Source organism: Pan paniscus, chromosome 2, assembly GCF_029289425.2.
Source record: "Pan paniscus chromosome 2, NHGRI_mPanPan1-v2.0_pri, whole genome shotgun sequence".
Classification (NCBI taxonomy): Eukaryota; Metazoa; Chordata; class Mammalia; order Primates; family Hominidae; genus Pan; species Pan paniscus.
The window spans coordinates 21,454,318-21,477,343 of NC_085926.1; the positions used below are offsets into that span (position 1 = coordinate 21,454,318).

Consider the following 23,026-nt stretch of genomic DNA (forward strand, 5'->3'; position numbering starts at 1 on the left):
GTACATACTGTCCATTTCTCTGAATAGGATGACATGTTATCAAAAGATGATAAATGCGCTTGCAAACAGGTAGGGCTAAAAAAATGCTTGCAATATTTCTTTGTGGTTTTGCAACAACAAACATCTTGACTGGATTTCCTATCTGGTGGGAAGTAAAAAGCAAGAGGCTTTAATGATCAGGAAAGTTCAAATGTAAAATATAAAAATGAAAGAATCTGGGCATTGGGACAGACATTAGGTCATATCTAGTATGACCACAATCCAGAGCTGGAAGTTGCTCCAAAATATTCCTAGCAACCAATCACATAGCCTGTATTAGAATTCCTCCAAAGTCAGGAAAATATCTAGAGTGCTCTATTTGATAGAATGTTTCTTTGTTCATTGATTCACTCATATATTTGTATGATGACTATTCATATCATACTTTTTTTAAAACTGGCTAGGACCATGCAAAGCATTAGGAAAATAGCTATGAACAAGATACATATTCCTGAAGAACTTCTATTCTACTGGAAGTGGCAGACAATGGCAAAACCGAAAAATAAATGATTTACAAATGTAATGGAGGGTCCCATATGTGGTATCAAAAGCAAGTTCTTATTTATATTGAATCTAATAAGTTCCTCTGTATTTTTCACTGATTAGCTCTGCTATATACTTTCACGCCATTAGAATAAGGCTTTTCATTCCTCTTCACTGTAACACACCAGATATTTTAGGACAACTCGCACTTTACCCTCAAGCTTTCCAGGAAAAATGCCTCCAGTGTTTTTTCTAACTCTTTAACATTCCATAAAATATTGTGGCCTTTCATTTGCTACTCTGATCCTACATTGTAGTGGTTTTTTTTTCTAAATGCAGTTCACAATTAATTACTTTTGCTTATTATCACATTTGTTAGAATTAATTATATGGCCCCAATATAAATGTTAGAGGGGCTCAAACGTGTAGGGGAATAATAGATATTTGGTAAGCACTGTCTCTACTTCAAATTACAAATCTTATCTAACATCATGATGGCAGGTCTAATAACACTATAATCTTCCCCATTGTCAATCCTACGTATTTACTGATGCTTCCAAATGCAATCACACACCATATAATATACTCATGCATAACATTAATATAGTCATAAAATGGAGAAAATTTGATTGAGGAATGAGAATCAAACATACTTGCTGAAAATATAATACACAACCTTCCCTAACAGAAGCAACATGCTTAGCACTCAGGATCAGTCCTCTGAGGCTGGATTTGCTGACGTCACATCTTGGTTCCAGCTAAATCTCTATCAGATGTGTAACTTTGGGCAAGTACCTAACTTCTGTGTTCCTTTGTATTATATCTTTATTCACAACATGAAATTAAAAATCTTTGTTGAACTTTTGCTAGAATTTAATGAATCAATTCATGTAAAACATCAGAATGCCTAACTTGTACTATGTGCTACAAATGTGTAAGCTATTGTTACTATTATAAGAATGTGCAATGCAAATGAAATTTCTTTAGTTGTTAAAATCAAGCCAGTTTTCCTCAAGAGCTTCCACAATGCTATATTGGAAGAGGATGGGTGGACGTATTTGAAAATTGAACTTACATATTTACATCGTCACACTCTTTCCAGGTTGAATAGTCCCTTTTGGATATATTTTTTTTTAACTATTTGAAACAGGGATAAAATTATATGTCTCGTTCCTTTCTTGTGCTTGATCTACCTCTTCCTTTTCCCTGCCATGTACTTCAATGAGGATTACAATTGTTGATAAGATTTCTTCTAATCTTGCAGTAAAGGCAAAAACGGAAACACAACTCTTATCAAGAAAAGGAGGAAGCATGCCAGGGTTTTATATTGAATCTAATAAGCTACACACAGACACACAGACACACACACACACACACACACACACACACACTTGGGTAAAGCCTTCATTAAATTACCATACACCACAGAGATTCTAAATAACTGTATATGTGACTTTCATAATGCTAATGTTGAACTACCAGTTGAGGTGCCCAAAAGCATGCCAGTTCCACCAGAAGCTAATATTAATTTAGCTTTTCTAGTGGCCACATGTGTCTACATCTCTGGAGTAGAATCTTTTACTACTCTCTCATGAAAGCAAAATTCTTAATATTGTTCTAGTGAATTTGACTCTCTCTGTGAGAAACCATGTGTATCCTCCCAATTATCCTGAATCTCAGCTTTCTGTCCATCCATTGTAATAGCTCTGTGGAAACAGGATAGAAATGGCATTAAAAAAATGGCAACTGGAAGAGACTTAGGCCCACTGGTCAGTTTGCTACTTTAGTCTTGGCTATTTTTTTCTTAGGCCAGAGATTTTAAAGCATGAATAAATCTAGTCAGTTTCAGCTCTCTGGAAGGAAAGTTTCAGCATTTATTTGTTTAACTCTCCAAAGCAGTCCAAAAGCATTACCTGAAGGTAGAACTTAGAATTGGATTTCTAGTCCCAGAGGATACCATTGTTGCTGCTAGAGTCAGTCTAAAGCCCTAGCATGTAACGAGCACATTTGCAGTTAGAGTCTATTAATAAACTGATGAAAGCTCACTGGTTAACAGCTGAAGAATGCCATTTAATGCTCTCTTTTGCTTTTAATGGACTGAAACCTGTTAAAATGCTGCTAAATAATAAGGCAAATTTTTCTTGCAGTTGATAGACTAACAGAAACACACACACACTAAGTAGAGAGACTGATTCCAATAAGCTCTGCACCAAAAGCAGCTGCAACGTAGCCAAGTTAGAGTCTACACGGTCCAGGGAGCCCCACAGAAAGACTGGAGATGGAACTCAAGATGTTCCATTCAGATAGAACTTCTATGATTACATTATCAACTTTCCTGGGGCTATTAAATCAGTGGAGCAAAAAATAGGCACATTTGGTCCATAGACAGAGAAAGCTGGGTATAGCAAAGAGAGGATTTAAATGGCACAGCAGATGTCTCAGGGCTCTCGTATCAGGTGCATGCTCTAAAGGGCTGTTCTGAGGGCTCTAATGCAGAAAATGGCTTATTGAGCACAAAAATGAAAGAAATTAGGGGATAGAGTTTTAAAGACTTTCCTCATTCTTTAACTTCCCAGATGGGTTATTTCTATCTATTTTTAGACATGTGATGTCAAACCAACCAATTGATGCAGTCATTTCAGTGAGATTTTGGCTTTTGTGACACCTGTCTGGATTCAACTTCACTTATCAACACTAGTGTTTTTCCAGCTAGAGGCATTCATTTATCTGCCTCATATCTGCCCCATCCTGTGCTACAGGTTGTCGTTGATGGGCAATGGGTTCTGGACCTCTAGAAGTCTAGGAAGTTCCTGGTTCCAGACCTCCAGCACATTGTGAAGCTCCTGGTTGGGTCAGAATGTGGCCTAATATGAAGGGCATACCAATCTTCTGGTTATGGAGACCTCTTTCTGACTTCCTTCTTTGTCTGGACCTGAACACAACCTTCTTCTGACCACTTGAGAGGCTACCATTCATCCTTTACATAAGTTCCTAAAATTCTTTTGCTTCAAACACGTGGCTCTGGTTTGAAGCAAACACATAGCTTAAACCTTATATAAATCTGAATTTAGCCTCTGCTTTCCTTAGCTATCATTATCAACATGTCTTTCCTATTGTCCCAGTTTTTCCTTTGCTCTCCAACTCTTGTTGTCCTGACTCATCTCTTTTGTATTTTTTAAATTTTTATTTATTTATACTTTTAGAGCTGAGGTGTCTAACTCTGCCACTAAGGCTGGATTGCAGTGGTGCAATCATAGCTCACTGCAGCCACAAACTCCTAGGCTCAAGCAATCCTCCTACCTCAGCCTCCTGAGTAGTTGGGGCAACAGGTGTGTGTCACCATGTCTGGCTCTTCTTTTGCTCTTGCTGTTATTCCAATCCAAAAAAAATTTTCAAATAAAAAATATCATGATGCTAGATTTAATTCCCACCTCACGTGCTCTTCTTACAATACAATGTGACTGTCACTCTATCATCATCAGATGGAATCTATCCCCTACCCCTTTATGCCTGTCTCAACCAATAGAGTATGATGAGAGGGTGTTGTGACTTTACAGTAAAAGTCATAAAAGGAAATACAGCTTCAGCCTAGCTGTCTTTTTGTAACTCAGATGTGATATTGTGAAAAAGCCTAGGCAATATGTATGGAGAGGTCACTAGTAGGTACTCTGGCAGACAGCCCCAGCTGAGGTTCTAGCCAATGGGCAGCATCAACAGCTTGACATAAGTCAGGAAGGCTTTGAGATGACTCTACACAAACTGCCATTTAACTATAACATAAAAGAAACACCCCCTATTCCCCATCTAAGAAAAAAACCCTGCCTACTTAATCACAGTTAACCACCAGAATCATTAAAGATATTAATAATAAATGATAGAGTTTTTTCACTACCAAGTTTGAGTTGGTTTGTCTGCATACACAGATAACTGGAACAATCATAAATAGCTTAATATTTGGAGGTATCTAAATTAGAGATTTACAAACTATGGCCAAAGTAGGCTTGCTGCCTGTTTTGGTAAAGAAACTTTGATTGGAATACAGCCATGCTCATTCATTTACATGTTGCCAATGGTTGCTTTCATGCAAGTGTCAGAATTGAATAGTTATGACAGAGGCTAAAATACTTACTACATGATCCCTTGCAGAAAAAATAATTGCTAAACACTACGTAATAGCCAACTGGATGACTTCTCTTTTTCTACTTTTGACAGTGGATATTTACCATGCTGGAACCTAAAGTACTTGTATCCTATCCAGCTATGTAAAATTTTACTTTTATTTGCACACTAAAGGTAAAGCTACACACACACAGACACACATACACACACATTTAGATAAAGCTTTCATTAAATTACAACATACCATAGAGATTCTAAATACCATATATGTAATTTTTCATAATGCTAATGTTGAACTGAGGTGCCCAAAAGCAAATACACTCACTGACCCAACCAGGAAGTGACACATTATAATAAATGTTTTATTTTTCTTTTTGCAATAAATAAAAAGATGGCTGATACAATCAGAAACTCCTTGTGCAGAAGCTTACATTGAGTAGGATTTTGATGAGAATAAAGCAAAGTCTTTCTAAGGTTTTTAAGTAATGACAAATATTCTTAAAAACCAATAGCTTAAAAATCAATAGCTAAATAACCAATTATTAAAAACCAATAGCTAAATTGAATCAACTTGATGACAAAGTGCCCACAAATTGAATGGGTTTGCTTTACGGATTCTAAATGGTTTTTTATAAACAAACAAAAACAAACAAACAAGAAACAAGACCAAAAAAAAAAAAAAAAAACTTTGTCAATATACTTCCACTTGATTTCTTTTACTACTCTTCGTATTACTAAAAAAAAAAATTGGCCGGGCATGGTGGCTCAAACCTGTAATCCCAGCACTTTGGGAGGCCAAGAAAGGAGGATCACTTGAGGTTAGGAGTTCGAGACTAGCCTGACCAATACGGTGAAACCTCCTCTCCACCCAAAACTACAAAAATTCGCCAGGTGTGATGGCGAACATCTATAGTCCCAGCTACTCGGGAGGATGAGGCGGGAGAATTGATTGAACCTGGGAGGTAGATGTTACAGTGAGCCAACATCGTGCCACTGCACTCCAGCCTAGCAAGACTCTGTTTCAAAAATAAATAAATAAATTAATTAATTAATTAATTTTGGCAGGATACAACTGAGAAAAACTATCTGACCATCCCCCATTAATTGCAAGTTTGATGGAAGATGTTACCTTTACCTTTTTGAATAAAGGGAATAATAGTGAACAGATGTTACCAATGGGTTTCATACCATGACAAATAATGCATTATATCATTATTCCAGTTATAGTTATTAGATTAGTTTTTTAATACAAAGGCATATAATCTGGTTAGAATCTTGGACTACACTAAAGAAAGAAACTGATTTTATCTATTCTCGCTAGAGCAAGGCACTTTTTAAAGATCCATTCATCTCTCAGGATGGTGAGTACTTCCTCCTGACTAGGACACAAAAATTGATACATACTAGTATGTATCAATAACTGAAAATAACAAGAAGGCAGATGCTAAATCACCAACATATTTTTTCTGTATTATTTAGCAAATGAGAGATTTATGTTTCTACTAGTAGAGAGATAACTATGATTTCTCTCCCATTTCTTATATTCATGGTCTTCTGTGAAGCAAATTCTTTAAAATGGAAATGTTGATAACTTAGAAATAACTTTTAAGCTTTCTCTTTTTGGATGAGGCTAAAATGTAATATTTTAGATGATGCCATATTGAAATGTTTAAAAAGCTATATAAATTAAAACTATACTTTTATTCATGTTTAGGAAATTGACACCTTTGTATGAAAAACTATGACCTCTGAACTCTGGACTACACTAACTTATTTTTAAGTAACACTATATACTGATCTAAAATGTCTTAGTAATATAGGGAGAAGTATGCATTTATGGGCCATGAACAAATCCCTTTTAGCTTAATGGATTTTTTTTTTTGAGATGGGTCTGGCTATGTTGGCTAGAGTGGTCTTGAACTCCTAGTCTCAAGCAATCCTCCCATCTCTGCTCCCAAAGTGTTAGGATTACAGCTATGAGCCACTGTGCCCAGCCTAGATTTTTAATTGTCAAAATTACTGTACTAAAGATCACCTTAGTTGCCTAAAAGAATTAAAGCACTTTTCCAAAGCAATAATTCCAAGGAGATCATACATATCCTGCAAAACTCTAATCTCTTTCAATGTAGGTAATCTTGTATCTTTAGTTGATAATTCTGTATATTCATATTGAAAAATTAACATTTGACTGCAAGAAAAACAGGCTTTTTTTTCCTTTGTCTTTAAGACTTGAGTTTTGTTATTCCAGAGAATTCTGTCATTGTCTAGATAGCATTACAAGAGCAAGCATAAATAGAAAAACCAAAGTCGAAATGATTTCTCATGCAAATCCAAAATTATCTACTATAAATTTTACACAAAGAGATCAAAGATGTTACTTTCCAATTACCCACAGAGCTTTTCTTTCTGGCAAAATAATAGCATGATTTTTATTAACAAAATGTAAACCAAGAAAAAGACTTGGTCCTTGACCTTATCTTCTCTTACCAGCTTCCATGCAGGTGAAAACCACAATAAATATGTGAAGAACATAAACTGTAGGCAGGCACATTAGAGCCTTTTAACAGTTACAGGGTCTTATGTGTAAAGAATAGTATTTACACCAAAATCCTTAGGAGTGTTTGAGGGTTCTGTAAAATGAAAGGAACTACCTTGAGTAATATAGCAGACATGGTGATATCAGTTAGCAACCAAAATTGGGGTTAGTGCTAAGGAGGATTATGGGAAGATTAAGTTTAAGTGTTTTGCTGCCTAACAGGAGACAGCAAGGCAAAGGCCCCGGGAGGAATCAAAACGCCACTCAAACTCTAGCTCCACTTCTTACAGATTTTTTATCTTGGTCAGTTTTCCTAACTCAGAACCTGGTTTCTTTATCTGTAAATTTAAGAACATTTACCTCTAAGAGTTAGGTATTCCCATAATCTTTACAAGCCTCTAGCACAAAACTTCTCAACCACTTTATCACAGCTTTTTGTTCTCTGTCTCCTCCATTTAAATGAATCACTAGAGGACAGAAGCTACATCTCATGACTAGAAATACTGAGTACTCAATGTTGATTAAATGAAACATTTCATCAAAGGATTTATTTTATAAATTACATACCCTTGACATTAAGTTTAACAAATACTGGTTAACAATATCTGTGTCCCCGTCTACCTCCTTTATAGGAAAAGATCATTTCAGTTGCTCTAGAACTTCATGGCACTGTATCTGCTATTTTCTTCAAGCAAATATTTTCTACCCTGGATTATATTTTGTGTACCATCCAGAGTGAAGATATCTTAAGGCTAGAACTCCTATTCTGCATTAGTTTTCATTGCTTCGGTATCTCATATATTACAACAATATTTGTAGATTTAAGAATGAATATGAATTAATAGATAGATAAAAGGAAAAATAAATAACCTCGAGTTCCATAAGTCAGACTCAAATCCCTATTTCAGTGAAGGGTAAGAATGATTTTTTTTTTCCCACAAACTCTTCTACTTAATAAGCAGTATAGAAGAAAGCATTATTTTCTTTCTAGCTTTACCTAATTCTACTAGAGAGCTGGCAGAGAAATAGAAAGTATGGCAAAAAAAACATAAGTTCCAACAGCACAATGAAAATAGAAATCAATCCTAAGAATATCACTCAAAACCTTATAGTTACATGGAAATTAAACACCCTGCTCCTGAATTACTTTGGGTAAATAATGAAATTAAGGCAGAAATCAAGAAATTCTTTGAAACTAATGAGTGCATAGGTACAACATACCACAACCTCTGCACAGCTAAGGCAGTTTAAGAGGGAAATTTATAGCACTAAAGGCCCACAGTGAAAAGTGAAGAAGATATCAAATTAACAACCTAACATCACAATTAGAGAAACTGGAGAAACAAGAGGAAACCAGCCCCCAAACTGGCAGAAGACAAGAAATAAAGAAAATCAAAGCTAAACTGAAGGAAAGTGAGATGTAAAAAAACATACAAAAGATCAACAAATCCAGGAGTTGGCTTTTTGAAAGAATTAATAGATAGATAAAACACTAGCTAGACTAAGAAAGAAAAAAGAGAGAAGTTTGAAATAAACACGATCAGAAATGATAAACGAGATATGACTACTGACCCCACAGAAATACACAAAACCCTCAGAGACTACTATGAATACCTTTATGCACACAAGCTAGAAAACCTAGAAGAGATGGATAAATTCCTGGAAACATACAATCTTCCAAGATTGAACAAGGAAGAAATTGAATCCCTGAAAAAACCAATAACAAGTTCCAAAATTGAATCAGTGATAAAAAGCCTGGTAACCCCAAAAAGCCCAGGACCAGGGAAATTCACAGCTGAATTCTACCAGATGTATAAAGATGAGTAGGTATCATTCCCACTGAAACTCTTCTAAAAAACTTGAGGCGGAGGCACTTCTCCCCAACTCATTCTATGAGGCCAGCATCATCTTGATACCTAAAGTTGGCAGAGATAAAAAGTAAATAAATATATATATAATTTATATATATTTATTTACATATATTTATGTATTATATATATTTATTTACTCTTTATCTCTGCCAACTTTAGGTATCAAGTATATATATGTATATATCATATATACATATATATTTGATATATATATCATATATACACACATATATTTGATATATATCATATATACATAGATATACACACACATATATTTGATATATATATCATATATATACATATATACACATATATTTGATATATATATCATATATATATACACACATATATATCTGATATACTTCAAGTCAATATCCTTGATGAACATAGATGCCAAAGTCCTCAACAAAATACTAGCAAACCTAACCCAGCAGCACATCAAAAAGCTAATCTACCATAATCAAATAGGCTTTCTCCCTGAAGTACAGGGTTGGTTCAACATACACAAATCAATAAATGTGACTCATCACATAAAGAGAACAAAGACAAAACTGCATGATTATTTTGATAGATACAAAAAAGACTTTCAATAAAATTTAACATCGCATCTTATAAAAAACTCTCAACAAACTAAGCATTAAAGGAACATACTTCAAAATAATTAAGAGCTGTGCATGACAAACCCATACCCAACATCATACTGAATGGGCAAAGCTGGAAGAATTACCCTTGAGAACCGAAACAAGACAAGGATGGCCTCTCTCACGACTCCTATCCAACACAGCACTGGAAATCCTGGCCAGAGCAATCAGGCAAGAGAAAGAAAGAAAAGGCATGTAAATCAGAAGAGAAGAATTCAAACTATCCCTATTTGCAGATGATATGATCCTGTATCTAGAAAACCCCATAGTCTCTGCCCAAAAGCTCCTAGATCTAACAACAACTTCAGCAAAACTTTGGGATACTAAATCAATGTACAAAAATCAGTAGTATTCCTACACACAAACAACATCCAAGCTGAGAGCCAAATGAAGAATGCAATCCCATTCACAACAGTCAAGAAAAGAATAAAATAGCTGGAAATACAGTTAACCAGGAGATGAAAGATATCTACAAGAATTACAAAACACTGTGCAAATAAAATATAGGTGAGACAAACAAATGAAAAACACTCCATGCTCATGGATAGAAAGAATTAATACTGTTAAAATGGCCAGACTGCCCAAAACAATTGATAGATTCAATGCTATTCCTATCAAACTACCAATGACGCTCTTCACAGAATTATTTAAAAAAAATTTTTTTTAATTCATATGGCCAGGTGCGATGGCTCACACCTGTAATCCCAGCAATTTGGGAGGCTGAGGTGGGCAGATAATTCACTTGAGGCCAGGTGTTTGAGACCAGCCTGGGCAATATGGCAAAACCCTGTCTCTACTAAAAATACAAAAATTAGTTGGGTGAGGTGGCTCACGCCTGTAGTCCCAGCTACTCAGGAGGCTGAGGTGGGATAATCACTTGAACCTGAGAGATAGAGGTTGCAGTGAGTGGAGATCATGCCACTGCACTCCAGCTTGGGCCACACAGTGAGACGCTGTCTCAAAAATATAATAAAAAATAAAAATAATAAAATTCTTACGGAACCAGAAAAGAACCCAAATAGCCAAAGCAATCCTAAGCAAAAAGAACAAAGCTGGAGGTATCACATTACCCAAATTCAAACTGCAAGCCTACAGTAACCAAAAGAGCAAGGTACTGGTACAAAAACAGGCACATAAACCAATGAAACAGAATAGAAAGCCCAGAAATAATGCTTCACCCCCACAACCATCTGATCTTCAACAAAATAAACAAAAACGAGCCATGGGGAAAGGACTCCCTATTCAATAAATGGTACTGGGATAAGTAGTTAGCTATATGCAGAAGATTGAAATTGGACATTTTCCTTAGATCATATAGAAAAATCAACTCAAGATGGATTAAAGACTTAAAGGTAAAATCTAAAATGACAGAAAAACACCAGGAGATAACCTAGGAAATACCATTCTGGACGTAGGATCTGACAAAGATTTCATGACAAAGATGCCAAAAGCAATTGCAACAACAAAAAAAAATTGACAAATAGGACCTAAAGAGCTTCTGTATAGCAAAAGAAACTGTCAACAGAGTAAACAGACAACCTACAGAATGGAAGAATATATTTGCAAACTATCAATTCGATGAAGTTCTGCTATCTAGAATCTATAAGGAACTTAAATTTACAAGCAAAAAACAAGCAACCTCATTAAGAAATGGACAAAGAACATGAACAATTTTCAAAAGAAGACATACACATGGCCAAAAAGCATAGGACAAAATGCTCAACATCACTAATCATTATAGAAATGCAAATCCAAACCACAATGAGATGCCACCTCACACTGGTCGGAATGGCTATTAATAACAAGTCACACTTTGGGAGGCCAAGGCAGGTGGATCACAAGGTCAAGAGATCGAGACCATCCTAGCCATCATGGTGAAACCCCATCTCTACTAAAAATACAAAAAATTAGCTGGGCGTGGTGGCGTGAGCCTGTGGTCCCAGCTACTTGGGAGGCTGAGGCAGGAGAATCGCTTGAACCTGGGAGGTAGAGGTTGCAGTGAGCTGAGATCGATCGCACCACTGCACTCCAGCCTGACAACAGAGCAAGACTCCATCTCAAAACAAAAAAAAAGTCAAAAAATAACAGATGCTGGCAAGGTTGTGGAGAAAAACACTTATATACTGTTGGTGGGAGTGTAAACTAGTTCAGCCATGATGGAAAGCAGTCTGGTGATTCCTTAAATAATTTAAAACATAATTACAATTAGACCCAGCAACCCCTTTTTTGAGTATATCTCCAAAGGAACATAAATCATTCTACCATAAAGACACATGCATCCATTATGTTAATTGCAGTACAATTCACAATAGCAAAGACATGGAATCAACCTAATGCCCATCAATGGTAGACTGGATAAGGAAAATTTGGTACATATACACCACGGAATACTAGGTAAACATTAAAAAAGAACAAGACCATGTCTTTGCAGCAATGTGGATGGAGGTAGGGGCCATTATCCTAAGCGAACTAACACAGGGATGGAAAACCAAATACTGCATATTTTCACTTATGAATGGGAGCTAAATATTGATTACATATGAACACAAAGAAAGGAACAACAGACACCAGGGTCTATTTGAGATTGGAAGGTGGGAGAAGGGTGAGGATTGAAAAACTATCTATTGGGTACTATGCTTATTACCTGGGTGATGAAATAAACTGGACCCCAAACCCTGCAACATGCAATTTACCTATATAACAAACCTTCAAATGTACCACTAAACCTAATAAAAGGGTTTTTAATTTGAAAAAAAACAAAAAACGAAAAACAATAAAATAAGGCCCAAATGGGTCAGTATCATTACTGCTACACATTCTGCATTCTGACCTTCATCTTTAGGTTTGGCCAGGCATCAGCTGTTAGTTTGTGCGTGATTGATTTGAGCAATCATGTAAATATAAAATAGTGTTAAGGCTATCCCACAAACTCAGTCATAACAAAAGTAAAGCAAACTAGAGACTGGTTATACTCTGGAAGAGTGGCATAGACTCTACCCATGGGATTAATATGCTTTCTGCCCTCAGATTTAAACCCATACCAATGTCACAACGTAAAGTTGGATACATAGTCAATCCGACTCAATAGAGCTTTTTAAAATGTTCTTAACTCTCATTAGAAACTGAAGTAGCTCACTAATTTAATGATGAATCTGAATGCAATTATGATAATTAAAATAGCAACTTAATTTTATGCTGTCTCTGGGAAATGCTCAGCCCAATGGTTGCACATTCAAACTCTGAGCTACACTGATTAATACCTTTGATTTGTATCACAAAGTAGTTAAATGTAAGAAAGTTCAATTAGTAAAACTTATTGATTATGTACATTCAAGTTGTTACTATGTATTTTGGTATGTATTAGTTTTTACTATTAAAATAATTCCTAGCAAGATCTTCATAGAAACAAAAATAATACAGTACTATTTGCTAGGTTTAATGTAAAACTGTACTAGTTGCTAGAATAAAGATGTATGAAATTAAGGTGTATCCTTCATCAAGAAGCTGAAAATTTCATGGGGTTGACAAGCAGGAGGATAATACAATTTCAGTGAGTGCTAGGAATGAGTTTATGCAGAAGCCTACAAGTAGGAATCAGCCAACTAAGAATATGAATGGATTTGTTCATGTTTCTGTGCACCCAGACACATATGCATTGCCACACAACATGTGCATTCTTTTGTGCGTTAGTATGTGAAGTGTGGGATGGGGTGAGGTATAATGGAGGAATATTCCAGGCAAAAGAACATACACACCTTGCATTCAGTCCTCAAGTGAGGTAATTGGGCAGGAGTTGAGAAGAAATGTGTAAGACTGGCAAAAATGATAGGCAAGGGTTAGATCACTAAAGAGTTCTGATGCTGTGGTAGGAGTTACTAAGAAATTATTTTAGGCAGAGAGGAAAATGGGTCCTTGGGAAGTTTTCGTTTTTAAAGACATTTCTTGTTTAGCTGGAAAGCCCCAGCTTAGAGCCTGGTGGCAACCTTTGATATACAAATGCAGGCAATTAGAAACTGGGTCCACCCAAACAAGGCAATTCCCGTGGCCTTCTTGTCCTTGCCCCACGTGTGCCTGGCAACACAGCCGCCCCCACATAACCCCACGTGTGGAGAACATCACTGCACCCCGCATTTGCATTAGAAGGCTAGGGTGGGAGGGCCAGCTTTTTTCGCAGGCTACATGAATAACATGCCTGGTTAAACCAATCCCGCAAGCCCTGTGCCAAGCAGACACTGCTTCCTCCAGCCTCTATATATACCTGGCTGGTTTCCGTTCAATTTGGGGTCTCCTCTTTTGCCTTTGGAGACCCACTCCCTCTATCGCTGTACGGGACAGCTTCTTCCTTCTGCCGTCTTCCTTCTTTCTTGCCTATTAAACTCTCCACTCCTTAAAATCACTACATGCGTGTCCATGTCTTTTTATCTAAACTAGCATGAGGACCAAGAACCCTGGTGTTCCTCTACTCATCAGAGCCATTATCAATGCCATGTAATGGATTTTGGAATTCATAAAAGAAAATGCAAGTGTAATTCTTAATTCAAATATTTGTCTTAGTTTGGGTTTTGTTTTTACTACGAACTCAGTAGAAACACTGTCTCCTGACTGCAAGAAATGTACTATTTGCATGTTTTGTTTCACATTTCATGTCTATTACTATTAAATATCAACCCGTTCATTTTCCGTATTGGAGACAAAATTCTCTAATTGTCTGCATGTTTTCATAGATACTCATTCGACATTGTGTCATATTGTATCATTGTTCAACTCTTTTGTAATATTTAAGATTTCTACCTTTAAGAATCATTTTTTTGCAGTTGAAATAGTTTGTTATGTAAGCTTATGTCTACTCAATTCCTAAGAATCACATAAAAATGAGGAGGAAAAACTCTCCATGAACTCACACCCAAACACACAAAGACACAGATGTTTCCAGAAGTGTGGCATCTGCAGACAAAGCTACTGGGAGTTTTAATTTAATTTTTAAATTTCATCCAGATGTCTATTATATCTTAAATACTTGTTAGGTGTTCAGCTTTTCAGGTACTTTATAGATGTAAAATCTCTGGTAAAGAAAGACAGTCAAAAACACACTGTATACACATACTCACATGCATATGCACTGAAGGAGTTCAGCAAATGCCACCCCAAAATATGTTGCTTTGGTATGCTGATTACTTCAGTAAGGCAACTGGGGAACAGCAAATGCAGGGGTGGGGGTGCTTTCTCTGAACTTCTCTTATCTGGCTAGGGATAGATCTTCCAAAAGGAACTCAGTTGTCATTAAGGCTCTTCCAAGACATCTCATCAACCAGGGGAGATCACAGGAGTGGAGACTGTAAGTCAGCATCACACCGGGACAGACTTTGTCACAGGTTATTACCTATTCTTTCGAGGGTCCATTTATTTTCCCTCCAACATCATTTACTCTCTCCTAAGTTGCTTACATCCCTGTTCCACTCTCCCCTGTGAAAAGGATCTGTAAGTTTCTAGATTCCACTGAAAGTTTTCCCTCCCTACAGGATACATACATGTGCACATACATAGGTAAGGAATCCAGTTGTTCTAAAATTTTTATGTGATTCAGGGAGCAGTTATATACATAATATATCTAGGTCAAAACTTTTATCAGCCAAACAGAACCAGCCAAATATCATTCATCATAATTTCCTCATGCACAACAAAGAACAGAATATAATATTTTGTTACTTTTATGTCATTCCTAATGTGAAATTTATCATCCCTGATTCACATACAAAGATCCTAGAACCACAATATTCAAATAAGGTTTAGCTTTTTCCCCCATTTCTGAATTTCCCTTCTCTTTTTCAATCTCTAAAGATCTGCTACCAGCACACTCTGCTAGCACTTATCACACATCTTGAGAAGGGAACACTTGATAAAATCTCTTTCTTTGGCCAATCTGAAGCATGTCATGAGCCAGTGCTAAGAAAAGAAAAAGCACTCTAGGCACAAATGGTTTCACAATGGTGCTTCAACTCCTGTGCCAAGACGTCTGCAGTGGGTCTTTTATCATGACAGTTATTGTTCCAGTGATGCTTTGTTAGGGAGAAAGTGTAGGAAAAGAAAGACCCCAGGAGTTAGCACAATTTCCACATTGATAAGAGGGGCATTTGTACACCACTGCAGCAGATCTATAGGAGCTGATGGAAATGTGCCCTTTTCCAATAACTTTATATTGCCTCATAAACTTCAACAGAGGCATAGATTCATAACCCACAAAAGCATTTGTCTATCTTAAAAGAAAATATGCATCACTGATTATGAAGACTTGGAATAGTAGAGTACATCAGGAACAGGTATTAAAGATAGACTCTTACATAAAAATCAATGTATGTGTATATTTGTATTCATGTACAATATATCCTATATACAAACATATGAGATATATGTCTTTCTGAAATCAAGCCCAGCTTGTATTTTGTTATTTTTAATATTTGCTGCATTTGTTTGAACTCTAAGTCAAGAAAAGCAAACTCTTCCAACCTTCCTTAGGAAAACAGACACAAAAGCTAATTTACAGTTGTCCTCCACAGAAAACTATTTGCTTGTTTCCTAAAGGATATTGAGGTTGGTTTTTCCTTACAAACTATTGTTCTACTACATTTCTCATTTGTTCACTATTGTCATAATTTGGCTTCTATCTAAATCAATTTTTTTAAAAATGTGCACCTAGATTTGTCTGGCACTGGGCCTGAGGTAAACAGCTGGTTCAGGAGGATAATGTGCAGGAAATAAAATAATCCAGATTTGTGACCTTAAAATTGACTGACTTTCCTATGAGGCTTTGTTTCCAGGTGCATTTGTTTTCAATTACTGGCCATCATTTTCCATCAGATATCTTCTTTATCATTAGAAAATTATCTTTATTACTCTAAGTCCCTGAACAAATAATGTGCATTCCAATAAACACTTACAGTCAATTATGAATCAAGAGCAAATAAAAGTTCCTTTGCATTCATAGACCTTCTTAACAATACATTCAAAAGTATTTTACTTTTGGTACCTTTAAGTCTGATGAGTACAACATCCCTGGTTTACAATTTTAAAATTAAAAGAGAAAAAGGGAAACTGGATACAAAGAAGACTGAGTCATGAGTGAAAAGTGCAAATTTAAATTGTAATTAGTAGCTTTATCTGATGAATACATTTGCAATTCAGTGAGACTTGATAAAGAGAATTATGTAATAGAACCAGGGAGAAATGTTCTCAGACTTTACCAATTAGATGACTAAAGTAAATCCATATACTCAATAGGCTAATTAACTCCTGATTGATAGTCACTGAAGGGCCATTAGAAATGTCAAGTGTTCTTTACTTGTAGGACTAGAGAATCTCAAAACCCAAAAACAACAACAACAACAATCTCCTTTAGGGGTTAGACTTGATGACCTTTAATAAAACTTGCAACTCTGAAATTTGATGAGCAATATCACAGAATCCCCTGTTTTAATGAGAACCACTGTTCTTTCATGAAACCATCTATACACAAATACAAAAGTCTAAAGCTTTACCATGCTTCAATCCAAGAACAGAAACACAAAACTGATTGTTCCAAGTTTTAAAACTCTTGACTTATTATCTTTTATATAAAAAGTACTCTGTAAATAAAAACATAAGCAAAATAATTAATCCAGGGAGTACTCTCAAGAGGCATGCCATCTAGCAATGAGAGAAGGTAAAGGCAGAAAAATTCCCTTTAGCAAGAATATGATAGGGCAACTAGAAAGGAATTGGTTTTATGGAGCTTTATAGGCAGGAGGAAGAAAAGTGAAAGACTTTTCAGTGTTTTAGAACTACAGTACAAGAAACAACAATGGAAAAACAAGGTGTGCCTCTAGTGGAAAATATTGCAGGAAAGCAGTGGAAGAGAAGTTTGGAAAGGTAGGTTGTGATCATGGGGTCCAGCACAGAGGTACATTAAAGATTTCTGAATGGGTAAGAGATGTGGTTTATGTACTGTAGAGTATAACTGGAGAGTAAAATGAAGAACATGGTTGTCAAGACACAGGTGTGGAGGCAGTTAGACCTGCATAGAGGCTAGGGCAAATGTATGTGAAAGACATAGATCTACAAGGCCAGGATGTGGGTAGTAACAACATGTAAAAGCATGAACCATTCCAGGAATGGGAGGGAAGTGGACTCTAGCAATTGAATAGAAGTGAGAACTTAGGAGAGGAAAAGACAACTAGAAAGCTTTCAAATCTGGGAAGTGCAGAACTCAAAATAAATGATGATGGTCAGGATGAGGACTGTTTTTTTTTCATTTGTTTGTTTGTTTTTTGAATCTGTTAAGTATCGATGCTAGAAAGCCATCCAAGTAAGTGAGCAATGGGCCTTGGAAAAGCAGATCTGGACTTAGGAGAAGGACAGGGCAAGAGAATCTTAAGACATCTAAGCACAAGTGATACTTGAAGGAAGCCATGATAGTGTTCAAATAGAGACCATAAGACTGAAGGAACAGACTCTTTGTGGCAATAAGATACAAAATTCTAAATAACAACTAAGGCCATGCCTGACAAAGTTTAAGGCACACACCCCTACACGTAGAGAGTAAACTATGTTCTAACTGTTCTAACTATCACAACATTTTTCTTTTCTCTAGCAGCTAAACAAGCACTGGACTCAAGATAAGCAATATTGAAACAATTGCAGCTCACTGACCACCAGACATTGCCTAACACTCCCCAACTTTTCACAAGCCATAACTACAGCCTTGACTGGACAAGAAACCGACTTCAGTAACTTTCTCTTAATAAGAGACCACTGGCCATGGACTGGTTCTGGCCAGTTTACAGAGGCTGCATATGTAAGTGCCTTCATGTCCCTGTTTCAGCTTTTGACTCAAAGGACCTAACTGTAATTTATTTAAAGTCTCCACCCCAAAATGAACATGGGTCATATGTAACATGAATGTTTCCTTACTATGCATGCATACATCCCCCCTTTGTCAATATTCATAGCTCCTCCTATATCTCATTGAATATGTATACTTGGCCAACCGTTTCAGCATAAATTCCTGTTTTATCTCTCCTCCATCGAAGTACCTATTCTCAGACTCTGATGGAGGCTGTGCTTCCCAGACTGTCAGGATGGCCACCCTGCAGGCTGTAACTCTATAAGAAATAAAGCTCTTGTCTCCAAATTTGTAGATCTAGTGATTGAAGTTAACAATAGAATGTTATATAATTGCTGACTAGTATCTGTTTTGCTTCTCTAGAGGAGAATTATTCTTCCCTGCCCCATTGTAATCAGGCTTGGCCATGTAACTTACTAGTGAAAAGTGAGAGAAATATTATGTGTCAGTCCACTAAAAAGCTCTAAGAGCCTTTTCCCCTCTTCCATAGAATTCTCCAGCTAGTGGTTGCTTCGTCAGCCTAGTCCTGGAGTTAAATTAAGATGAAAGAAAAACCACAGCTGATAGGTAGTATGAGTAAGAAATAATTAGATATTGCAAAAGCCACTAGGATTTTAGAGGTTGTTTATTACTGCAATATAACCTAGCCTAACCTAACTGATAAACAATGTGAATGAGATTCCCTAAGAATCAAAAGTAAAGAAAGATCAGAGAATGACCTTGTACAGAACTTATTCAGACAAATCTGAATTTGTCATTTCATAGAAGAACAAACAATACAAGTTAGTTACACTTGCCTAGTTGCTTTGAGTATAATTTTTAAAATTTTGCCATTAATTTTTCTAAATAAAAAACTTGGTATTTAAAAACACTTGCTAGATTAGACAATTATTCTGGCTATCTTTGGAAATGCTCTATGAAATATTCTGTGACAAATAGTAACCACTCTTATCAGCAATTTAGAGTGCTCAATATATTTTTTAAAAATATTACTTTTACCTGTAAACTTTTATACAAGTAAATTCACCAACCTAACACTCTTCATTAGATCACAAGAACTAAAATTGTTCTTTAACGTTAGGAAGTGTGTTTTTGCCTTGAGATAGATGAACTAGGCATTCTTTCTATGAATAGTCAGTGGCTGATCACTGAATACAATTTTCTGCTCAGCACTCTAGCAGACTGGCATAATTAGAGAGAGAAAAAGGCAACACAAAAACCCAAGATCATAAAGTTAGTGAATAGGAGCTAACCCCATGGTTTAGATGTATGTGTTACCCCAAGGCAGCAGATAAAACCTTATTATTTATACTAATAAATAATATATGACTTGAAAATTTAAGAGGAATTATCAGTCAAAATTGTCTTTATATCAGTCAACTAGGTTTACAATGAAAATTTAGTTTCTATGAGTATTCTTTCTATTTCTTACATTTTAGAGAAAATCGCCAAATCAATTTTCTAATTAAAGTCCATACCATTTCTTCCCCTTTTCACTATTGTTGCCCCAACCCTCTCCAGGGGTTCTCATTTACCAAAGTACGACATGTTTAACATTTTTCAAAGGAATTAGTTTGGGTTTTTAAAATATATATATAATTGGATTACTCTTTTCATATAGATTTTTTTATTAAAATGATTTGATAAATTACTAAAATGTGATTTCATGTGTCTCTATCTTTTATATATGGACAAGCCTACAAATCACAAAAGATTCTTGTGCATTACCAGAAATTTTCTTTTTATTATTAAAAAATGCATGCTCTTTGATTCTAGAGTCTTATCTACCTCTTCTTCTCCTTCTGCCAAGTATTTAACTATTCTACAAAATTAGCTCAGAGTCCTTTTGTTTTGAGATGAGGTCTCACTTATTTTGCCCAGTCCAGTCTCAAAGTCCCGGATGCAAGGAATTGTTTGTGCCTCAGCCTTCCAAGTAGGTGGGTCTATAGCCACATGTCACTGTGCCAGGCTCAGACTCATTTTGTTTTCAGAGTTGTGCTAATCAGTATGAGGAAGCACATAGTAATAAAAAGAACATGTAATTGCTTTAAGAAAACTCAAATTTGTTAGCCTAGATGCCTCAGGTTTATATTGCAATACAAATAGAATAAGGGTCTACGAAATGGGTGTCTTTTCTCATAGAGAGTTTTGTGTAAATTCAGTTTAAAGAGAATTTGGCTCAAAATATCTGATGAGTGTGCTGGAACTCTTAGTCTCTCAACCTATATAACTTGCTTTTTTGTTTGCTTTTTTGTTTTGTTTTGTTTTTTCCTGATATAGGTCCTCAGGGATTAGGAATCAATGTCTTTCCTAATGTCCATCACTTCCTTCTTTTGGCTTTAGAATATCTGCACCAACTTTACAGACTTTACTGTCTCTTCTGCCCTTTTGAAATTTTCTCTAGCTCCAGCTTGGAAGGGTGCTTCATCATCTCAACCCCATTTCCACTGTTAGGTAAGTTCTGGCATGTTTATGTTATCTTCAAAAGACAAATCCAAAGTTTGTTACCACTCAACTTCTGAAAGGACAGAGCCTGGAAGACTGCCATCCTTCAAAGTTGTAAAAGAAAATAAAATTTAAGGACCCTCTAAATTTATTATGCCAAGGGGTGGGGTGGGGGTGTTAAGCACTGGTGACTGAGTCACATAACATGTTTGCAATTTCTGCTTCTTTGGGGTTAATTCTCTTCCTCATTTTCTTGTTCTGTAAATGACTAGGAAAGACCAGACACCAGACTGCCTCCCCATTCCAATTACTGATATTTGTTATATATTAACTACATCCTTTATTGTCCTGTACCTAAGACTAGATGGTGCAAAAGACCCCATGAGTATTAAATCCTCAGTATAAAATGTTAAATATACCTTTCCCAAAAGAATAAGACCACCCCAACCAATGTCAGTTTACTGTAACTAAGCATTAAGCCTTATATAGAAAGAGGGGTTGAAATTCTGTTAAACTTCCCTAAACTTTGTCTATAAAAATGATACTAAACTTCTACACTTTGGAATACTGACTTCCATTCTTTGGAATCTGTGTTTTCTGGGCAGCCATTCTCCAACTTTACACTTGGATAAACTCTCTTTAAACTAGATTCTGACCCTTTGGATTATTCTAGGTTGACATATTCTAGTCTCTAAGTTAAGAGATGAAAGTAGGTGGTCACAACCCATTTACTTAACAGAGACAACACACCTGGGGGCTTTTTCTTTTTCTTTTTCTTTTTTGAGATGGAGTCTCGCTCTATCGCCCAGGCTGGAGTGCAGTGGCACAATCTCGGCTCACAGCAAGCTCCGGGGGGCTTTTCTTAACTCAAGTTAGCAGCTCTACCTACCACACATATATATATTTTTAAATGATGTGCATCCTTAATGAAACACACATTTTCATATTTTAAAAAAGTCAAGATAACCAAGAGATGAATTGTTGATTTAAAAAGTCTAAAAGTAGAAAAAATTTGGAGCAAGGAAAAACGTCACTTTAACCCTTTACATCAAACTCATCTCTTTGTTCTCCCTATCTACTGCCTTCTTTGCATCGAAAGGCTTCAGGATTTTTCTGCACTTCTCTATGCCAGATGCTGCTTTGGGGATCCCCACCTGTGACCCAATATCCGGGAGCAGAAATTACACTTACCTGCTTCATTACCACTCATTCTCTTTCAGCCCTCAAAATAAAGCAGGTCGTCTTCGATTATTAGAGAAAAGACCAAAGCTTTCCCTAAAAGGTTTAAATCTAAATTAATAAAATGGCACAATCCAGCTCTTGCTCTGGATAACAAAGAAGTGAATATGACAAGCCTGTCTTTTTTTTTTCCTCTTTAGTATGTGGTGGCACAAACTTGGCTATATCAGAGAACCAAACCAAAGGAGTGAAATAAGGCTCAGTCATTCAGCAGACATTTTACTCAGCATTTATCCCATGCCAGACCAGTTGCCAGCATACAAAGATGAGACATGTATTCAGGCTGAGGGAAGACACAGGGCTCTTAGGGAGGGCAGCATGATGCATCTACAATAATACCTGAAGAAAATACAAAATGCCACAGGAACTAAGAATATCATTATCCCTTACAGATTCACTTGCAGCATCCCCAGTCCTTGGAAGAGCTGATATGTGTCCATTGTGTAATAAGGATGTTACATTGTGTAATAAGGTTGTTGTAATCTATTCTATTCATTCACTGTTTATTTTCTGTTTTCATCAGTCATATCCAGAAGATCCTCTTTTAGTTAAGACACTACCATTGGTGATGATATGAACGTTTCCTTACCATTGCCATTCACATGGACTGGAAAACAATTGAGGTGTAACAGTCTCTGTGTTCTAGAAAGTGATTTATTAGAGGCATATCCATGAATCACAGAGGAATATTTTCTCTGTAGATTTCGAAAACCAGTGGTCTTATATTTAAAATGTCAGCTTGGGGAAACCTCACTAGCTTCCCCTATTATGAATAAGC

The 23,026-nt window shown here is 36.2% G+C and overlaps 1 protein-coding gene across 3 annotated transcripts in view; it reads right to left on the reverse strand.

Annotated features, from left to right (window-relative positions):
• ZNF385D (zinc finger protein 385D) overlaps nt 1-23,026 on the reverse strand; it is a 963,336-nt gene that overhangs the window by 75,248 nt on the left and 865,062 nt on the right. The gene's annotated exons all lie outside the window — the stretch shown is intronic.